Source organism: Chamaea fasciata, unplaced genomic scaffold (assembly GCF_029207755.1).
Source record: "Chamaea fasciata isolate MVZ Bird 193981 ecotype frontalis unplaced genomic scaffold, bChaFas1.0.hap1 SCAF_1, whole genome shotgun sequence".
Taxonomy (NCBI): domain Eukaryota; kingdom Metazoa; phylum Chordata; class Aves; order Passeriformes; family Sylviidae; genus Chamaea; species Chamaea fasciata.
This window is the reverse complement of record NW_027094086.1, coordinates 94,792,212-94,813,457: the sequence shown is the minus strand read 5'-3', so window position 1 is coordinate 94,813,457 and position 21,246 is coordinate 94,792,212. Positions and strand designations below refer to the sequence as shown.

Below are 21,246 nucleotides of genomic sequence, written 5' to 3'. Positions count from 1 at the left end.
CATTCAGAAATTAGCATTACAGAGCGTAACTCCTTAATTCTCCAGTTAAATGTGATCACTGCAGATACTGGTTTTGCATGTACCCATGCTGTGCATGTGAATTTCCAGTGTCTGTAGCTTGATCAGGTGTCTGCTCATACAAAGGTACTTGTGATGGGGACCAGCTGGAAACATGTCTGGGCATAGTTAAAATGTGTGTATGAACATGTGTACAGGTTGAAAAACAGGGCACATTAACAGATATCCCTGTTTTTGGAGGGGAGATATCTTGGTCACACCATGTCATTATGGAAAACTTGACAGTCCTCATCCTTCCAAAGCACATACATGCACCCAAGAGCCAAATGGAAAAAGAGAAGCCAGTGAAAGGGTTAATGTCAACTGGTGCTACCTCTTCTGCTGCTGGATAAATGCTGTTTTCTAAAAATAGCAAATAGCCTTCCCAGTCCTGGACTGGTAAAGTAGAAGGATTTTAAACTAAAATGCATCCTCTATGAACCACAGTAAAAAAGTCCTAGTTTCCTCAAAACCTGTTGGGGGTTAGGTTTGTTCCTTTTTTTTCCTCTAAAGAATTTTTTCCCCACAAGTTACCAAGGAGACCAAGTGTTGGATACTAGAGAGTACTTAACCGAAACAAAGAGGTGGACAAAAGGTGGAAGGGAGAGATAACGCAGGTAAAAGACAAAGCTTGAGGCAGCTGCGTGCTTTTCTGCTTCCGGCGTTCGGGGGACGCGTGTCTGCCGCTCCTCGAGGAGCTCAGCCGCTGCAAAGCACGCCGAGGGGAGAACGGCTGTTGCTGGCTGGAAGAGTTTCACTGTGGCCAAAGGGATCCAGTCCTGGGAAATCTACTATCACCGGTTCGACCTGAATCCTGAGTTTTTCTCTGCCACTCGCGGAAGCTGGGCCGCTTTCTGCCTCGCCTTCGGCTTCTTCGGCGCTGCTCCTCTTGCTGCAGCGTGACCCTACACCCCCTGCGCTGCCAGGACATCCTGCCCCTGCCTGCCGGGACACCCTGCCATCCCAGCTACCAGCCCGGGACTTTTCCACTGTTCCAGCTTAGTGCTCTGAGAATCCTGCAGGGACACCGAAACCAAACTGCCGTGGGTTTTGTGAAACAAAGCCCTCAAGGTTCTTGGTACTGTTGTCGTTTGTCATTAATGCTGTAGTTGTTTAGTGGGGGGGCAGTTTTTTTGTGTTTGTTTGCTTTGTATTACATACTAGTAAAGAACTGCTATTCCTATTTCCCAAATCTTTGCCAAAGAGCCTCTGATTGTAATTTTACCTAGCAGATACCTGTCTTCCTAAACCAAGACAAAACCCTAGAAATTCTACTACTCATTGTAATTATACAAAACCAAAGCCCAGATATGAAAAATAAATTAAACCTAACCACCTAATACCTTTTCATGTGCTAGAATCTCATGCTTTTGTTTGGCCTCCTGCTTCGGTTTTATACATCGTCTGCATTCCTACTGACAAGACAAAACTGGGAATTTGTTTAAGTGACAGAAAAATCGGGACCACTTAGTTTGCCAGTCTATGAGAGACTGGCAAACTACTTCTCATACTGTATGTACAGGCATCATGTGAGCACTCACTGGTAGCTGTGATGGAATGCCTGGATATTGTGTGTTTGTCAGACTGTCATAAAGATTTATAAATACACAGCTGCAAACTGCAGAAGTCTTGCAGTACGGACAGGCTACATGCACCTAAATTAAAAACGTGTTTTAATTCTCCACACAGAAAGATGCAGAATGTCTTTTTGCATGTTAACTTGTTGAGATTTTCAGACTCTGGTGATTTTGCACACAGAGAATCAATGCTTCCTCAGGTTCAGCACAATGTACTGGATTCTGTGTGGTTCCACCAAATGAGAGGAAGAAGAGGAAGCAATATGAAAACCACGACAAAGGAGCCTTCTCGAGCACTGAGTTCTTAGATTATAGGGATAAGATGGGGACAAGGTGAGAGAACAGACAACATGTTGCCTCATTTCCACCTCATTTCACACTCCTTAACAGCTTTATTTCCAACCCAGAAAGACAGAGCAATGAAGACTCCACAACCCCAGTCAAGCCATCCCAGGCAGACAGTGGGGAGGAATTTTACGCAAGTTACAGACATATTCATTCCAAGTTCTCCTGAAAGTACCATACTTGTTGCTGTGCACCTTTCTTACAGACATCTGCTCTTATGTCCATGCCACTTTTTAATGAGTGATCCCCTCAATCAAATCTTGAGCTCAATTTTTTTCTAAAGCATGAATAAAACACCTTTATCCATTAGCCTAGTTTCTGCTGCTTTCCTAATACTGAAAAGGCAAACAAGTCACTTACAGTACCTTTTCTTACTTCCCATGACCAGGCAGACATCTCCTTTTGAGCAGTGTCTTTAGTCTCTCTCCAAGGTATTTTTTGCTAGAGCAACATACTTTTGCTCTTTTAAGGACCCTTTCACCCCAAATAAAGGTCTTGCAGTGTCAACCCACCGTGTATCAGTTCCAGCTCCTCATTACTACATCCATTTTTCTTTCTGCAGACACCTGCATAATTATATTATGTGAAATAGCTTATATAAATCATCAGTCATTGTCATATATTCTAAAGAATTGACCTGCAATTGTTATCTACTGCAAAACTTCATCCCAATTTTAGCCATCAAATCTAAGCCATGAAGTCAAAAGTTGACTAATACGGATTACTGAAGCTGCATTTTAGAAACAATAACTTGAAATTTATCTACCTAGGCCCTACTTTCAAAGCTATCATGATCTCATCCCCACAGGCCTTGAAATTGATTTTTGAAACAATACTTTAATTATCTTCCTACCTGTAAAGCTTTCCTTGGTGCTTGGTTCAGAAGCTGAGATTGACCCTGACTTTTCATGTCTGGGTCTGTGCACTGGTGTCATCTGTTCTCCATCCTCACTTACTGCTGTGTGTGCCAGCCCAACACAGCTGGTGAGTAACTATTAGAACACAGGGCAACAAAGGAAGCTTTCCTGATACTTTCAATAAGCAGTGACTAACAGCTCTTTAAATTATCAAAACAGTGACAGAAATAAATTATATTTAAGGTTATATTTTCACCACCTCCTTATCTGTACGTACAAAATACATCCACAGAACTGTATCAGCTAATTAGCTGTGCACTTATTCAAATGCCTTTTCAAATGCATCTGTACACAGTCAAATGTAGATTTTTCATACCTGAATGACTGTAAACAAACAAACCAGAAGCCAGATGAAGATTTGGCTATTTAATCTGGAGGATATTGCATATTAAGGAACACATTCTAAGTTGCAACAGTGTAAGTTATTGCTATCCCTTTATACATTTTCAGCTCCTTCATGGAGCTGAATCACATTTGATCCATTGAAAATAAATCTGGTCAGAGGCTATTATAAAATGCAGAATCTGCTTCCACAAACAGAACAAGCAAACTTGTGTAATTGCTACATTCATAATTTATTTTAGAGACACTCTGTTATGCTGACATATATATCTATTCTTCTTAAAACCTTTTTCAATGAATTGTTTTATGTTCCAATAAAGGCTACCTTAAATCTCTCATTTCTTCCTGTTTAATTCTGAATATTTTACCGCTTGAAACTTCCAATAACTATCTGCAATAGTTACATTTAACCTTCCCCATGCGCTCTTTATCACGCAATTGTTTACCTTCTAGGACAAGGACTGGTATCAAATTTCCTTTCTTTTGATTAGGTTTCTTTCCTACTGTTAAGTAGCATGTGTACCCCTGAGGCTTTCAGTTTACTAAATTAACTGTCAGCACTTTTTATGATCCCTCAACTTCTTTTCCCTCCACAGATTTATCTCATTTCATTATCCTTGACAGTTCGAAAACCTTTCAAAATCTGGTCTGCTGAAATTCAATACTAATGCAAGAGGACATAAGGCTCACCCTGACAAGAGATAACTACAAATTTTGAGCACACCTCTCTATTTAGCCTTGCCCAGTTTTACTTCATCTGTCATTCAATGCCTAGAAGTAGAACTTGGGTGCACAACATAAACCCTAAAGCCAAAAGTGCATTTTTTTCCTTGAAAAATATATACTTCTTTCCATTTCCTGAACAGTTCTTCTCCTCATCACTTTTTCAACTACTCTTAGTGAAATTACATTACCTTACTGCTTTGCCTAAGGCAAATGGATATAGATTATTTCAGCATCTCTGTTTTCTTTTTTCCTTCTGGAGGGTGAGGCCAGCAAATTTTATACTATACCAGCAACATGCTGTGAAGTCAAAATTCAAAGAAATATTCTGCATGCCTCCTGCTCTAAATTTTCTTTGAAAATTAGTACTTCTTATATTGACTTGAAACATGAAAAATAACTGCATGTGGCCATAAAAGTGCACAGGAAAACAAAATCTGTCAATTACACTAAGCTATTTTTGTCATATCTGGCCTTCTGGGTCTATTCCAACCATATCGCTCTAGTTAAGTCAATGACTTACTATCAGTTGCTTGCCAGCTCCTGGCAGTGCTCCATGACTACTTCTAGGTGACTCACAGAGCACGAGATCGACCTTAAGGTAGCTTCAAATGACAATAAAATGTACAAAGTGCCAGAACAAACACAATTTCTCTTTCTCCTAAGCCCCAGTCTCATCCCACCTGTGCTTCCCATTCCAGAACATTCAGAGCAGAAGGAAGGAGGTTATTTGAAGCATCAGCCTGCAGGTGTTTCCAAGACACATCCGTGATTAAGCAAAGATTTTCCTTTGATTTTGTCCAGCTAAAGAGCAGATGAAAGTAAATGGACATTTTTTCCCCTCCATTTACTTACTTTTGCATTTACTCTGAAATGCTTTCCAAATGTTTTCTCAGGGTTTGGCCTAAAATCTTGATATGCTGCCTCCTAAAATTCTTCTCAAACATATGTTATTTGCCTTGAAGTTGATAGTGTCTTTCCACTCCAGAAAAAAATCTTCAGTTAGAGGTACCATGAGAGTCTCTATTTCCAGACCAAATCTATTCAGTTATCAAGGAAAGAATTAGGTCTCCTACAAAATCCAGTCAGGGCACCCAGAGAGGAAGCTACTTTGCTAAATAAGGAACTGCCGTTTCCCACAGCGCCTTTTCAGAGCTGAGCTGCCATATGCTGCTGCCTATCCCTCCTTCACTCGCATCCTCTCTGGAGGAAACCAGCTCTTTGTACTTCAGTCCACTGGCTCAGCCTTCCCCAAAATGGTGTGCACTTTACTTAGCTGCAGGCTAATGTCTTCTCGCCCCACCCCATGGCACCAAAATACATTTTTGGTGCCTGAGGCACCCTTCAAAGGAGCAGGTGCTTCTTTTCCACACACATTGCACCAGGTGATGGGATAGGGACACATGATCCTTTGAGGGTCCGTGGCAGGCTGCGTCACAGACACGAAGCACAGGTGGAGGAAGGTGACAGACTTTCGCTCCGCGTGTGACACTTTTTGTTTCTGGTTTCTCATGAGGAGCACACTGGGTTGAGGAGGTGGAGGGAAGTCATAGTGTTGTTCTGAGTCCCTTGCACCACATCAAGGGAGCAGGGGTATAGGCAATGGGAGAAGAGCTCTGCTAGGCCCAGCCTAAATCTATCTATCCCTGCAATGTGCTAAAAAGAACAAAAGCTTCAGTACGTGTCATTGGGGCTGAGTAGCACCTTCTGTTCAAAGAGAGAGACAGACTCCTTGAAGACTTCTGTGACACCAGTGCCCATCAGTCAGAACTGTCTGATAGTTATGCAATAATGGAGCTCTTACAGCCACACATGCACACAACCATTTCCAGTCTTCCCGGGCTCAAAAAGCTTTGAAATGAAGCTCCAGCCAAGAGCTCCCTCTTGCAGTCTCACCTAAGCCTTCCCTCCAGCTACATCCTGCATGCCAGCTCATAGCAGGCATTCCTAACACCCTGACTGTCTGCCTTGTCCTCCTCTCCAAAGGGACTTTGTGATCACTTTCCACATGTTTTGCCTGTGCAAAGCTACAAAGGCCTTGCCTATCACACTCATGCCTGCCAGTCCACTCAAGAAAATAATAAAAACCAAAGGATGGAATGTGGGTGGGAAATAAAACCTGATAAATGAGACAGCCTTTACATAACTACAAAGCTCTAACCATAACTGTACTAATGTACTTATTCCTGTGCTGTTGACAGCCCACTGGTATAGCAAAAATGTAACACTGGCAAATAAGCAACACAAAAATATATTAAAATCCATCACTGGATCCCTGGAAACCCACATGTTGTTTCCTGGCACTCGAACATTTACCAGCTGGCTCGGATGAAATTATGGAAAAGCCAGAGGGACACTCTTTTCCTCATCACACTCATTCATTATCTTCCACCTTCACTATCACTGTACAAGACACAAGTTCAGTGCCACCACCAATGTAGGGCACAATGTCACGTTCCCTCTTTCCTTAGCCTTTCATGAGCCCCTACATGGGGCTGACAATTTAATTAAGAAACCTGAAGTCAGGTATTGTTGATCCCAGCTGCTAAGGACCCACACCTTTATTCAAAGACAGTCCCATGAATATGCAGCTGCTGACTCTGAAACCACTTTAGGTGACACCTGTTATCTCTGTGAATGGGAAGGTGAATGCACAAAATGCATGGAGAAAAACTTGCTTGTTACTACAGAGGACAGAAAATAATGCAAACTGTACAGATAAATGGCTTGAACACTGTTGTCATACCGTGACCTAGCACTATTTTAGGTCAAAACACCAGTCTGTGATGATTTTACACTAACTTATTTTAAGTAAACGTGGATCATTATACTATGACTACCTGAATACATTTAATGGCCAGCTGAAATTCCAGCAATGGATGTCTCAAAGTTGGAGCCTGTCTACTAGCTTTCATAGGTGGAAACAGGATGACAAAATTAGTAGTTAATAAAACACTTCACTGGAAGGTTCAAAGAACCTCATACTGCACATTCATGATGTATCCTGCTCTTGGGAGCAATCTGCCCCTAAACCCCCAATGCTGCATTTTCATTTACATTCTGAAAACAAAGGTTCTGATTTGTTTTATACTTTTCTTATGCTACTGAATTTAACTTCAGCTGTGTCTCTCGCTACAAGATTTTCCCCGAAAATCTCCAGTGATGCATAGAATAACTCAAAAATTGCAGAGTAGGATGTTTAGGTGGTACAATTACTCTTTCTCTTTAAGAATGGTCCACTTTTGGGAATGCCAAGAGTGGTATGGCATTAAAAGATACCAAGGAAGCAAAAAGGTGGGTATGGAATCATGTCACCAAACTCTGATCATCTGAATGCGCTTGAAAAATCTTCTTGACCAAGAAGGAAGCAAGAAGAGCCCAGAGAAATGCTGACTCCAGAGGCTTCAGAAAAGAATCAGGTGGCTGCCACTGTACAAGACAAATCCTCATCTGAATTTGGCTCTTCAGCTGATGCATGCATAGAGCAATGTGCCCCCCTTATAACACTTTTTTATAGGAAGTTCCATCAATTAATCCAGTTTATTAAAAAGTATCCAAGTATGAGTTTTGGATCATACACCAATCTTCTCTCACTTAAGCTATGAATCCCTTCATTTGAGGAATAAATAAATTCTAGATAATCTAAGAAAGAAAGAAAGAAAGAAAGAAAGAAAGAAAGCAAGCAAGCTCCAGTATTTAGAATTGTAGTAGATTGTTGAACAAGGAGCCATGTTTGATGTGAAACAGAAAAGCATGCATATCCACATGTGCAGCATTTAAACAGGTATTATTTGTCACAGTCTCCCACAGATGCTATCAGAGCTTACAGAAAAATGCAATGGTTATTAAAAATGATTCACTGCACTTATTAACATGACAAAGCACAAGAACCGTGAACTAGTCATTAGAATGAATGGTATTTGACAAATAAAAGAGAATGTATGAGATTTGATAAATAAAAGGCTTTTCAATGTACTGTAAGGACCCACTCTTGAAACCCCTTACTTTTTGTGAGCCCATCAGCTTTAGGACACTGACGTACCCAGTCATTCATTTTAGTGAATTACTCATGAAGGGTCCCTTCCAGCTCATACTGTTCCATTATCCTATGCCACTGGGATAGTGCAGAGAAGCAGCCAATCTTTGACTGCAACTGCTCAGTTAAAATTTTCACCTACAGAAAACAAGTACTGCTGTGCAAGTCCAAGTTAGTGCATGTTTTAAGGCATTTATGCTGATTCCCTTCCTGCAGGAGAAAAGTGGAGCTTGCCAAAGTGACTTCCATCTGGAAAGTGCATCCCTGATCATACGTGTCTACAAACAGACCAAGCTGGGCAGTGCTGAGGCTGCTCTCACTTGATCCAAGTCGGGAACCATCACCTTGGAACTCAGAGTGGAAGAAGAAAGCCAAATGAGAATCACCTATTTTAATTGAAAAGTAATTAGGCAAGAACACCAGCAGATTGCAGTGGAAATTGGGAAGCCATAGAACAAATTGTTTCCATGGACTCAGTGATCCTTGTGGATTCCTTCCAACTGAAGATATTCTTTGATTCTAGGATTCTAAGGGTGAAGTCTGTCAGGATTAGACATTGAATGTAAGCTCTTCTCACAATTTTCTATTTTAAAGCTAGAAATGAAATAAAATCAGAAGTTTTACTCTTGCGTAGTCCAAGGGTGATTTGATATTATTCATCCATAACTCTGAGGGTTTTAACACTAGGCCACTGTACAAGTACAAAGAATTACAAGTACAAACACCTCGGACTGAGGCATGCTCTCATTTACACAAAGGTAGGTCTGGACAGGCTCCTTTGATTTACCTCAGCATGCCAAGAAGAACATTTCCCTGTCATGCAGCCAGAAATTGTTCCCAATTAAGTGCCCTGAACATCAGTCTGTAGAACAAATTCCGGTCCCTCTGGAAACCTTCATGGTGTGAAGCCTCATACAACCACCAGGACAGGCCAAACTCAAAATCAGGCTTTTAGGGAAACACTGAATGCAGTATTAAACTGAGAAATATTTTAGTCACATTTACATTGAAGAATATACACACGAAAGAGGATATTCACAGTCTACAATCACAAAATCCTGGGACTCTCTAAAGCCCAGAGAGTATGCTGCTTCTGCTTCTGGTGGATAAAGAAAAGGTTGTGTATGCTGTGCATTTCCCAGCCTCACAGGACTAAACCTCTTGTTTCTAAATCAGTAGATATGAAATGGAGCCTTATTCCTCTTCCTAGACTACTTAAACTTGTCATGAAAAGACTTTTCAAAATTTCTTTTTTCTCTCTCTTTCATATGTAACCCCTGATCAGCTTCCTTAATCCATATATATTTGCAAAGGTTTTTGTAGGCTTCAAAGTCAAACTCAGAAAAGTCCTTGCTGAAACACCTTTGATGACTTTACAGAATATAATAACATTAAAAACTATTCCTCAAAATCTGAATAAATAACCTTGAAAAACACAATAGACAAAAACAGGCAATAAAATTATGCTAGGTACAGAACTTAAAACAAATCAGCCTTATCTGAACCAGAACTGGTGTGGCTAGAGTTGTTCCTGCCTTCTGGTAGGCTGACTAGAGGAGACTTTCTTAAGGAATTGATATGACTTTCCCTTAAACAATGAACACAAGTTTAACCGAATGCAAGCCACAGAAAAACCCTAAAACTTAGCTGGGAACTTACATTGAATATATTAATTTGAGTACTGCCACAGAAACTGTGTCTCATTAAACATAACAGGGTCATGATTTTACTGTGTGCTCCTGTACAGTGAAAGCCGTCATAAAAATGATAGCATTCAAATTAGCATACTCATGCACATGAATAGAAACCAAAGACAAGCCTCTTGTGGCTTCACTGATTGCTTAAGCCTGGCAGGTAAGGCTGGTCATTATTCTGAGCTCAGAGGTAAGTTCAGAAATATGTCAACCTGCATTATTGCAATCAACATGCATTAGTGTACATCAGCATGCATTACTGTAATCAAATTTAACAACTCAACTGAACAACAAGGTCTTGCAGTGTGAAAAGATGGCAAAAGGTCCAGTAATGGTAACAAAGTGGTACTAGACTGTCCATGGAGACACGTATCAGGTCTCTGCCATCAAAGTATAACTGCAACTTCACTGCAAGAATCAGTCTTGATGGTCTACCTTAATCTCCATTAACTAGAAGCACATTATAGTGATCTCCAAAAGCAATAATTTCTGATGTCAGAATTAGAAACTAAAATTTATGAGATGTGCTCCATGTCCTGGGAAATATCTACTTTTTCAAGTATTTCTTCCTTAACTTCAGAACATTGTCAAAGGCAGCTTGTGGGGGAAGAGAATTGATTTGTGAGAACCAAGTAAAAATTTCATCCTCACAGGTCAGAATAAAGTAGAATTCTAACCCATATAGACATAAGCCTTGGGATAATGTTTGAAAAGTTCTAATGAGGCTTGAGTTTCACTCAAGAGTTTTGTTGAATTAATTTATATTGTGATTGCAGAGTCTCCATAGAGGCTCTCGCTTCCTGGCTTTACCAGCTGGAAAAAAATTGCACTGATAATCTGAAGGAAAACAACTATTTTTCCTCATGTCCATTACAATCTGTTCAGCATGGAGTACCTAGGATTCTCACACTTCACTCTGAGAAGTTTAAACAGCTCTCATCCGCCCTCAAGTTCAGGCTATCCTTCATCCCATTATTTAGAACATTGAATGATTCAGAGTGTTGGCAATGCACTTTCTCTAGCAATTGTTTCTACCTCATTTCCAAAGCAGGATGTTCTTATTCTTAGAAACATATTAACCTCCCTCCTAAAAAACCCCTCTAAGTCAAAAACCAAACAAAACCCTAGAGATGTTTTTCTGTACACTGCAAAAATCTGTACAGTGTACAGATTTTGTACATCAAAAAAAAAAAAAAAAGAAGACAACTACCTTCAGACAGTGGGACAGGCTCCTGGCTGACACTGCCTAACACCATTCATGCAAACAACACGACCTAGACACATTAACAGGAATCACATCCTGGTCCCTTCATTAATCTACACCACTTGTGTAGTGAAACCAGCCTATTTCCATTGTTGCTGACTCTGAATGTGGTGTTCTTTTATTATTGCTCATGCAGTTCAGTGTTCCTTCAGCTGTAAACAAATACAGAGTTCCGCTGTGAAAGATCTCTTTCCAGCTCAGGCCAGTGACAGCCCAGTAATGCCAAAGCCACCTGAACCAGGAATGGTACACAGCACAGAAAGCAGGGCTGACAATCTGTGTACTACCATAGCAAGGGAGGGACCAAGGGGGAAGAGAAGCAAAAGGGAGAGACTCTGAAAGGATGCAAATGTTTACACCCTTGAAGTTACCACAGTGAGCGGATCTGCACTAAGACAAACGGGTATCCCAAACAGTAACTTCCTTGATTCAAAGCTGGTTTGATGTGACAAACATTTAAAAGCAGTAGTGTAGGTGCAGTTCTAACTCGAGAAATTAAAAAGTGACTGGAAACGTGCTTCCAGTTCAGGATTCAGTTCTGTTCAACACCCTGGACAGATAATATCCCAAAGTCTCAGAAATGTGCTAGACTTGAAGAAGTTACGTATAGTTTTCAGAGATACAGGGCTAGGCACAAAAAAAAAAAATATTCTCACAGCTGTGCCAAATCCCTGGAGGACAGTTTATCCTAAATCTGGTTTACTTCTCCTTCCTTAATCTGTCCAGTTCCTCCTTAAACATTTTAAAATCACAGGTGTCTAGTAACTCAGACAGTGGGGCAAATATGCACAAAATGATGTGAGGAATCTGGTTCACAGCCAACAAGCGACTGCTTCACAGTACATCTAGAAAACCTCATTGTCAGTCCATCTCAAGAACGTGTCTGACTAGAAACGTTAAAAGAAACCCCAACAAACATTGCAAGCTGGCAAGAGACATATAATAAACAAATAAACATGTCTATAAATCCTCTCCAAAGTTCCCATAGGACCATGCTCAAATCCCAGGCGTACCAAACAAAGCCAGTGTAGTAGTGGGCTTGGTAGTGTTAACAGTCAGACTTCATGATCTTAAAGGTCTTTTGCAACGTAAATGACTCTCTGAACCTGCTGTCTGTCAGCACCCTTTTCCCCCCTAAGGAACGATGGAGTTCAGGCAGAGAAGGGTATCACCAGCACGGCCCCAACTGCTCCCACTCACGAAGGGTGAGCAGTCAGTATCCTGGCACTACTCTGCACACAAACAAAGATAGATCTCACCCATTACTCCCTGCCCAGTTGGTATCAGTCTATTTATTTTCTTCACAGAACCATTTATAGATGGCTGAGACAAACGGCTCCAACTCAATTGCCAAAAATCCCCCAAATTAATATTTACAAAGTGCTTCTTGTGGGTACCATCTCAGTCTAAATGTTATTTGTATCTTTAAGAAACATAAAGCCCTGAATAAGAAGATGAGAATAATCTCCACAAACACCAACACATAAAATTCTTTTTCTTGAAACAACACTGAAAGGATACATTTTTAATGCTTCATTTTTGTTTCATCTCCATTGCTTTAATATTCCTAGAATCTTGAGTACCTTTTTTTCTTTTAAATGCTCATATCCTTTCCATTTGTCAAACACTGATTTACCTCCTGCAACTTGTGCAAACTCTAATTTAACACACTTTAGCTGGATCTCTTGTTTTCAACAAGCATCACAAATTCTACTGAGAGCTCAGAAAGGCACTGGTTAACCAACCACAGAGCATGGAGAATCACTGTTTGTGCAGATGTCCTGCAAACATTTATTTTTACATTATTTTGACCAATACCTGGCATCACAGTTTACAGTCTTAATTATCCTTATTTTTAAAGTAGTTATTTAGAACCCTGAAAAAGAAGAAGAAAGAAATCATTTGGACCTTTTCTGCTCACAAATAGGAATAGACTAGAGTGGCTTAATTCAATTATAGTAATTGAAATTCCTCCTTTAGCATTTTGTCACTTGGAAAAAATACCACAAACCTCTGACTTGCTTTAAAGATTTAGATTTTTTTATCAAATGGTTGTGAAATGGCAAATTTGTCAGTAGAATCTGAACAATTATGAGAGATGCCAGTTCATGTTAAGAAGCTGAGAGACTGCATACTTCTACCTCAATTCCAGGGTGAAAAAACAAAGAGATTTTAAATGTTTAATGAGAAGAAAAATGCTCCAGAAATTGCTTTTCATGCACCTAAGGTTAGTGAAAGCACTGGAAGTTTGAAGATGTAAAGCACATCAGTGTTCAGTAAACCACCACGGATGATTTTTGAGTTGGCAAGGGCAGAAGGACAATTATTAAGAAAGCAGAGTGACTCTAGCCCCTCTCTCATCTTAATTAACATAGGGTGTGTCCATCCTCTCTGCTGGGAAGTCAGAGAAGAGCTACTGGTTTTTCATCAGGCGCTATGACCAGCACCAGAGCCTTCACCAGCATTGTTCTTTTCACTCAGCTCACCGGTTAACCACAGTGCACAGAATCTTAGTTTGTATATGTATCTTAGTCCAGTGAAGAACAAAACTAAGTGAGGAGCAAGGAAAATGTCTCCCATAGGCAAAACACTACACAAGAGGAACAGATGCAACAGACCTTGACTTTCCATGGGGTTAAACTGCCTCTTGAAATGGAACATGCATGTGGGGCAGAGGCAGCATACACCAGGGAAGCAGTACCAAGTTACTTAAAAGTTGTCAGGTTTAATCATCTGGTTCTTAAAAATGCCTGATGCAAACGAATCATTAAGGCCCCCTGACTGATTAAGACACCTTTTAGAATCTGATTAAGACATTCATCAGAGTAGGGAAACAGGCAAGTTGGGTAACTCAAAACTAATGTCTTAACTGAGCAAGTAAGTTACTCAATGCAGTTCAAGGCATTCTGAGTATTTAAAGAGGTACTGCACCAGAGTTGACAGGCTTCTTCATTTTTTTTTAGTAGATCTGCAAAAGGTTTGAAAAGAAATAATCTCAATCCTTATCACCTACATGCATTTGAAAGTTTTTGAACCTTCTGTTGAAACCCATATGTATCGCAGGTTTAACACTCTGGTCCTTGACTGCCTGTGTCATTCTTAAAATAAGAGAAAGCCTCCTCAATCACTCAGACATTTAAAAAATCAGGAGTTCCCACTATCTCCAGTTTCCTGTTTCTTCTCTTAATACCATTTAAACTGAACACTTATTTTAATCCTTCATTCAGTCTTAAAATGTTGCCTCTTTTTCTTTCTTGCAGACAATCTTAGGACACAGGGATCAAATTCATTTCAGTCTTTTCCCCAGTTGCTCAAAACAAGCAATCCAATAGCTGTGTGTATGCAAGTTCACAAGCTAAAAGCTATGACGAGCATTCAGAAGATAATACTCTGGAATAATTCCCTACCTGGGTACTCACCCAGTACCAAGAGTACCAGTGCACAGTATTAGCACAGGTACGGATACAGCATTGTCAGCTCCCACCAGCTTTTCTGGCTCTGGCTTCTCCAATTAGACTGGTCTCGTGCTGGAGAAGTCCAAGGGTTTCCACGGTGTTTGAAAATCCATCCAACACTGGCTTGATTACTGATCCTGTCTGACTGCAGACAGTGCTGGGTTCAGTGCAAGGCACAATCTGATTACCTGGGAGTAATTTCTTATAGTGTCCTGATAGAATAGTCAGGCATTTAAAAGGATTTCTCCCAGAATCCAACACAATAACAAAGGAAAGAGAAATACGAGAAGCATCCAAAGACCATCAGAGTCCTGCCTAATTTCAGCAAAGAAATGCAATTCTAATGAAACTCTTCTATCTTCTGTTTTATCAACACGGAGTTACTAAGGGGAAATTAAAGAAATAAACTCACGCATTTTAGGTCTTCAAAACCAAAGCCACATAAACAAAGCTGGGCTATATTAATGGAGACCGTGACAATAAATCCAGGCACCATGAGAGTTAGTCATACAAAGGGCTGTATGACATTTAAAAACTGAGCTGAAACTTTTCTTTCTGTGCTGTTTTAAAGCCACTCCATACTTAAGCCCGAAGTGACGGCAACATTTATTGACAGTTAATGCAGTGCTCCTGCGATGTATTATTAGGCACAAGCCCAGAGGCACAAGGCCAAGTGCTGTTAATCTCTTGGTGAGTGCCATAGTGTCTCAGATATGCACTGCCTGAAAATATCCGGTGATATCCCTAATGTTTTTTAAAAGGCAGGAGTATTGAGTTTTCACAGAAACTGATACACTGATTAACCCACCAAAATAAAAGTATAATGTAAAAAGCCCTGCAATAGTTCACCCAGTTTCTAGCTCCTGTTTCCCCACATCAGGAGTGATGTACCAAACAAGTACTACCCTCCTTTGCCTTACCTCATGCTTTACTTCAGCAGTGTCAAATCAGATCTTTCTTGCTTGGCTAAAAACCTTTCCAAAACAAGTGAAAACATCTATCAGCTTCTACCCAAGGGAAATAAATATTCAGTCACAGGTTTCCTTCCAAATGCTCTGCTTGTTTGTTTTAGAGAAGCCTTTAGAAGGGCAAATAAAAGGTTTGAAATCCTCTGAGCAAAGCTGACTTCTTTCTGTGAAGGTCACCCTCATGTCATTTCAGAACCGTGGAAATAGCCTGGGGAGGGATAAGCAGACTCAAAAGACAGCTTTTCTTCTCAAGTAACTTTGGTGCTTCAGGCCGAACTAAAAAAAATGCCCTCAGGTGAAGGTTTGCCACTTTTTATGGACCTATCCAATTTTACCCTGGGGAAAAAGATGCAGTAAGAAGTTCTTCCTGCAAAAGTATCTGCTGCACAAGTATTTCAAAGAAAGGAGAGAACTGCCTTTTCAGAAAGACTCCACTACAAGTGATCAGGCTTGTCAAGGATCTTATGGTCGGGTACCTTCTTCTTTGGGACAAACCTTAACCACTGTTTTCAGGGTCAGTGCTAAAGCTGGAATATTCAAACCGTACGGTGCAGATCTGAATCAAGACAGCCCCTTCATATTCCTTCAGAATTTACGGTCTGATCATACTAATAATATGCACTCAAATTGATTGTAATGCATTTAGCAAACATTACCTATGACTGCCATGCCTATTCAGAGCAAATTTTGCCTAGGATCCAAACTGAAACTCATAATCACGTTAGCTAAACATATTATTTAGGAGATGCTGGAGCCTGACTAAAGACCTAATTTTGTGTAAAGCTTGAGAAAACCCGGGAAACCAGCTCTGCCTAAGCAAAACCTACAGGATCTGGGGCCCCTGTGCAGCCCCATGCACGGGCACAGCACCGTGACATTCCAGCGGCAGCTCCGCACATCCCGCTTCTGTAACGAAAGCGAATCGGCGCCCAAAATCCCCAAGCAGGCAAGCGAACAAAGCAGCGCTCCGGGGCAGTCCGGACAGGGCAGCTGCTGCGCTCCCCGCCAGCCCCGTTACCTCCTGCCGCGGCCGCGCTGCCGGGCAGGGCCGGCCGCGCTCGCTTCGCTCCGCTCCGCAGGGCAGGGCAGGGCAGGGCAGGGCCGAGCCCCGGCCCAGGGCAGGCGGTAGGGACGGGGCCGAGCTTCGCCCCGGCTCTGGCAGCGCCGCTCGCTCCGCGCACGGCCCGGGCAGGGACGGGACCCGGCAACTTCGCGCACGGTGCCGCCGGCCAGCGGCGAAGTTGCCGCCACCCAGCGCCATTCCCTCGCTCAGTGGCTTCCCCCGGCCGGCCCGCCCGCCCGCACCCCCTCTCACCTCAGGCGCTGCCTCCTCCCGGCCGGGACCAGGGACGGCGCCGGCTACTCCCCGCTCCATCGCCTCGCCCCGCTCCCGGCTCCCGGCTCGCTCCGGCTGGCGCGGCCCCGCTCGCCGCCGCCGCAGCCCCAGCGCCAGCCCCGGAGCGCCGCCTGCCGCTGGGGCACGGCCCCCCGCCCCCGCCGGGGCAGCGCTGCCGCAGCCGCCCGGAGAGCCTCAGCGGGGCACCGTCCTGGCCGGGCAGCGACGTTCATCTTTCATTCATGTCTTTAACCGCAGCCCCCTCCCCTCATTGGGGCAGCGCGGGCCCTGCTGACCGTGCAGCGGGCGTGAGCTGCCGAAGCACTCAGCCCGAGCCCCACCGTGACGTGCTTTGAGGCGGCGAACGCGCTCTCCCAGGCGCCGGACCTGTGCTGGCTGCGCTGCGGTCCCGGCTGAGTTTCCCGCTCCGCTCCGAGCCCGCGGGTGGCTCCGTGCAGCCGGAGGTGAGCGCTGCCAGAGCCCGTGGGACGTGCCAGGCGCTTCCCAGGGCGGGGAACCCTTTCTCCGAGTTTCTGCCCCAGCCCGGCGCAGCCAGAGCCCGTCGGGGAGGCGGGAACGGTGCCCGCAGCGCACAGGGAGCGCGGCTTGGCTCGGCCCCTGTCCCGAGCGCTGGCGGGGTTCGTGTGTGCCGGGGCTGCCAGGAGCCCTCGGCGGACAGAGCGGGGAGCGGCGCTCACAGGCGGTGGGGCAGAGACATCATTACCCTGCCTGATGTTTCCGATCTGCGAGCGGGCGCTCGGGGAAATGTTAAGCCGTTGGATGCCCGTGTGAGTGCTCAGGCTCTGCCCGCACGTACACCGCATGGACACCGCCGCAGGATGCCGCTCCACCAGGCAAACAAAAAGCACTCGCAACTTTTATGGTTTTAGTAACGAGGATGCTCTACCCCGACTCCTCCCTCTCCCCCCTCACAACCCCCATTGGTACCAAGTTACAACCTGTTTGTAAGGATCGAAATACTTTTCCTGAGGTGTCTCTTTTATCTCATTTTATTTTATTTTATTTTATTTTATTTTATTTTATTTTATTTTATTTTATTTTATTTTATTTTATTTTCAAAATGCCTCTGTAGCTGGTACCTGACTCCAGGATTTTGTCAATCTTAACGCATTTTATTTTATTTTATTTTATTTGGATTCTGGTATTCATTTTATTTTTTGGTGTATTTTTAAAATATTTTCTTCCCTTCCTCTTGGGGAAAATTCTAGCTAGTTCTGGCATCTGTCATGAATTTTGCCTCTAAATACTGAAGCAAAAATTATGTGTGTATTAATTAGTTTCTTTTCTCAGTTAGTGGATCAAGTGCAAGAATTTGTTAGGTCAAACTTGATAAAAACTGTCAGTCCCAGGCAGCTGTGGGAGCCTTGCCTGTGCAAGGAGCCAACTCTTTCTCAGAGAAAGCAGGACATAGTTCTGCCTATAGTATCTATGGTTATTAGGGAGATTCTCTTTATACATGTATATGCATTTAGTGGCTTTTATTAATTATTGCTTACCTTCACTACAAAATTTGTCAAGTTTCAAGGGAACAATTCATTGCTCTTGAAGTATTTGGTTTTCAAGATAACAGTGAAGAAGTAATTGGCAATTTAAGTACATTGCCTTCTAATTTCATTTCATATTCTGTTTGTCTTGCATTATGAAAAGAAACAAACAGGACCTTGCTCATGTCCTTCTCAGCTCCATTTTGGCACTCATTCTTGCATGCTCTCCATGAATCATTCCCCTCTGCTCTCTCACTGAAGTCTGGAAGCAAGACAGGCATCACAATATCTGACCTTGTTTGTATCAGTGTTAAAGAACTGTTTGAAACCACTTGTCTTTCTAGTACAGCAAGACCTTTTTATTTTCATTTTTTGCTGCTTGACAGCACAGATAGTCTGGAACATATTTACCCTGACATGAGATGTTTGTGCAGTTACTTTTTTGCACTATTTATTTATTTAGCACGGAATTATCCCACATGCTTATGGCTTGTATTTCCTCCAAATAATCTGTATTAAAATACACAGGGGTATGTATTTCTTTCTTCCCCCTCCACCCCTCCCACCCCCACAATTCCTAATAAGTAATTTGACAAGGCTATGGAGATTAGGATCTCACTTCTATTCACAAACTGATGTTGGTACTATTATCTTCAGAGGTTACCTTTCAGCTTGCACTGGAGATTAGTTGTACATCCTCAGAAGTGAAGAGTGAGCATGACTGGACAGGTGTAATTCTGCTTTTAATAATTCCAAAATATTAAAGAGTATTTTATCTCCCCCTGTTCCACTAAGTTGCAGTTTCTTTACTTTCCTGATGATAGTGAAGAGTAATATTGAAGATCAATAACAGAATGTTATTTATGGGGTCTATGCCACTTACCATTAAAAATAATACAATTCCAGCTTTCTAAACAGGTGGGGAAAGGGTTGCATGGAGCAGTTAACTGATTTAGACAGGATCAAAATTGTGCAGTCTTGGCAGAACTGATGTTGAAAACTGTGTCTGGTGCTGCTTTGTGCTCCTGTTCCTTGAAGGCCATGTCATGTGTGCCATTCCCAACTCACAGAGCACCTACAGCTGCAGCAGAGAAGCTACAGGCACCATTCCAGTCCTCCTGAAGACCCTTACCTCTAGAAGTGGGCCACAAAAGGTAAATTGGCAGTTTTGTTTCATGTCTCAGCCTATAAAAGAGTGGCATATCAACCATTCATTCTTACTTTTCCTCCTGGGCTTGCTTGGAGTAAATACAATTGAGTTTGGTTCTCTATCAAGGCTTTCTACTGCAATTAAAAACACATTTATGTGGCTTTCTGTGAGGAGCTCTTTTTATACAGGTGTGTGGGTGCAGCCTCATCAGTCTTCCAGATTAAAAATTTCATTTTCTACTTGGTCCTGGGCCTGCTTCAAATGAAATCACTGTCTTAAGTCCCAGCAATCTCAGAGGAGTATGATTAAATGCTTTGCAGGTGTGTTTACCTATTTCTTTCCAATCCATCCCACTAGTGTTACTATTGCTTCTGTTCTGCAGATGACCACTTCAGTGGCAGTGACATGGCAAACATGGAAGACACACCACACCTCTGTTTCACTTCTTCAATTAGTTTAAAATTTCCTAAAAATGTTTATATGTTTTTAAAAAGCAATAAGCATAAAGCCATTTGCTTGCACTGCTCACCAAGACCTACTTCCATAAAGCAAGAAAAGCAGATTTAAGTGCAAAACTTTAGGGTTCTTTTTCAAATCTGAAATCTGAGAAAAGCTGGAATGTTATCCCAGAGCTGTGAAGGGGGAAAGGAACCTTTTCCTTTTGACTCACAGCAGAATTACTCCTAGAGTTGTGTTGCTGTTGATTTGTTTGATTATTTTAGCATCTCAATTGTTGTACAATGCCATGATGAATTTGGTTTAGGATTTGTGTCATCTAATCCAGAAGGGATTTTACAGGTCAATAAGATGCTTCAACTGGGTGTCAATATGCACTCTTCAAATACATTCACCTTCTCAGGACTCTTTTGGGATAAATAGTATTAGGGATAAGACTTTATGCATGTATTAGTACATGTGTTTTACAGATGGAGAAGCCGCTAAATTCATTCACCATGGTTACATTAGTTCACAAATGACCAAAGAAACAGTATATGTCCAGAGGCAGTAAGAACCTGTACTAAAGCTGTAATTTTATAGTTTCACCCTGGTGTCCCAGTCAGCCAAGTTGTTTTAGTTCAAACTGGTACAAAAAAGCTGCAGCTCTCTGTCTGGAAGGGTCCAAGTGGAGAATTGGAAGCTTTTGCAGAGGATGTGCCTAAAAATGTGGCATCAGGCAGGAGGTGAAGTCTATGTGTTAAAAAGAGAAGTCTACCTAAAAAAAGGTGTCACAAAAAGGGAAAGAAAGGTGTTGAACTTTGGCTACCTGGGGTGTGTGTAGACTGTGGAGATGGTTGTAGAAACTTACCCCTTGGAGATGGTGGCAGGAACAAAAGGAAGCTCCTGGAAGCCTGACTCCCACTCTTCAGCTCTCATAGCAGACAGAAATCCCAGAGATGGGTATGTGAATATTTCTGTGAAGACTGTGTTGAACACTATTATTGCAATACTTTTGATCGATTGTCACAAAGTGCTGCTGAGTGTGTTTTTGAAGGGAGAGAGAGGCAGATAGCAAAATTTTGGTACCTGTCATGGAGATAATTATTTTTGTAGCTGAAGGGAGGGAAGGGGATGGTGGGAAAACAAGAAAGGGAAATGAAGCATTGCTTGCTTCAGGTAAAAGTGGTTTTTCAAACAGGAAAATAATTAAGTTGAACTTCTATTTACATGACTGCAGCGGTTTCCATTTGGGGCAGCTGATCGGAACAAGGTTCTCAGAGCTAAAAAATTATACTGCAGATAACAATGCAGAAGGGAAGGATAATATAATTGTATCAATGACAGCAGGTGCAGTAGTTTTTCCTTCTAGTTATTTGTGACTAAAGTGGTTGTGGGCATGTACAAAATATTAGCGATCTATTAGAACTGTAGCCATGTGT

At 42.2% G+C, this 21,246-nt stretch overlaps 1 protein-coding gene across 1 annotated transcript in view; it reads right to left on the bottom strand.

The window, feature by feature from the left end:
- Positions 1-16,778, bottom strand: part of KCNG2 (potassium voltage-gated channel modifier subfamily G member 2) — a 53,390-nt gene extending 36,612 nt beyond the window's left edge. Inside the window, exon 1 of the mRNA XM_066189625.1 lies at positions 16,694-16,778. The gene's annotated coding sequence lies outside the window, so the exon portion shown is untranslated. The remainder of the gene's footprint in view (positions 1-16,693) is intronic.
- Between the last annotated feature and the right edge of the window lie 4,468 nt (positions 16,779-21,246).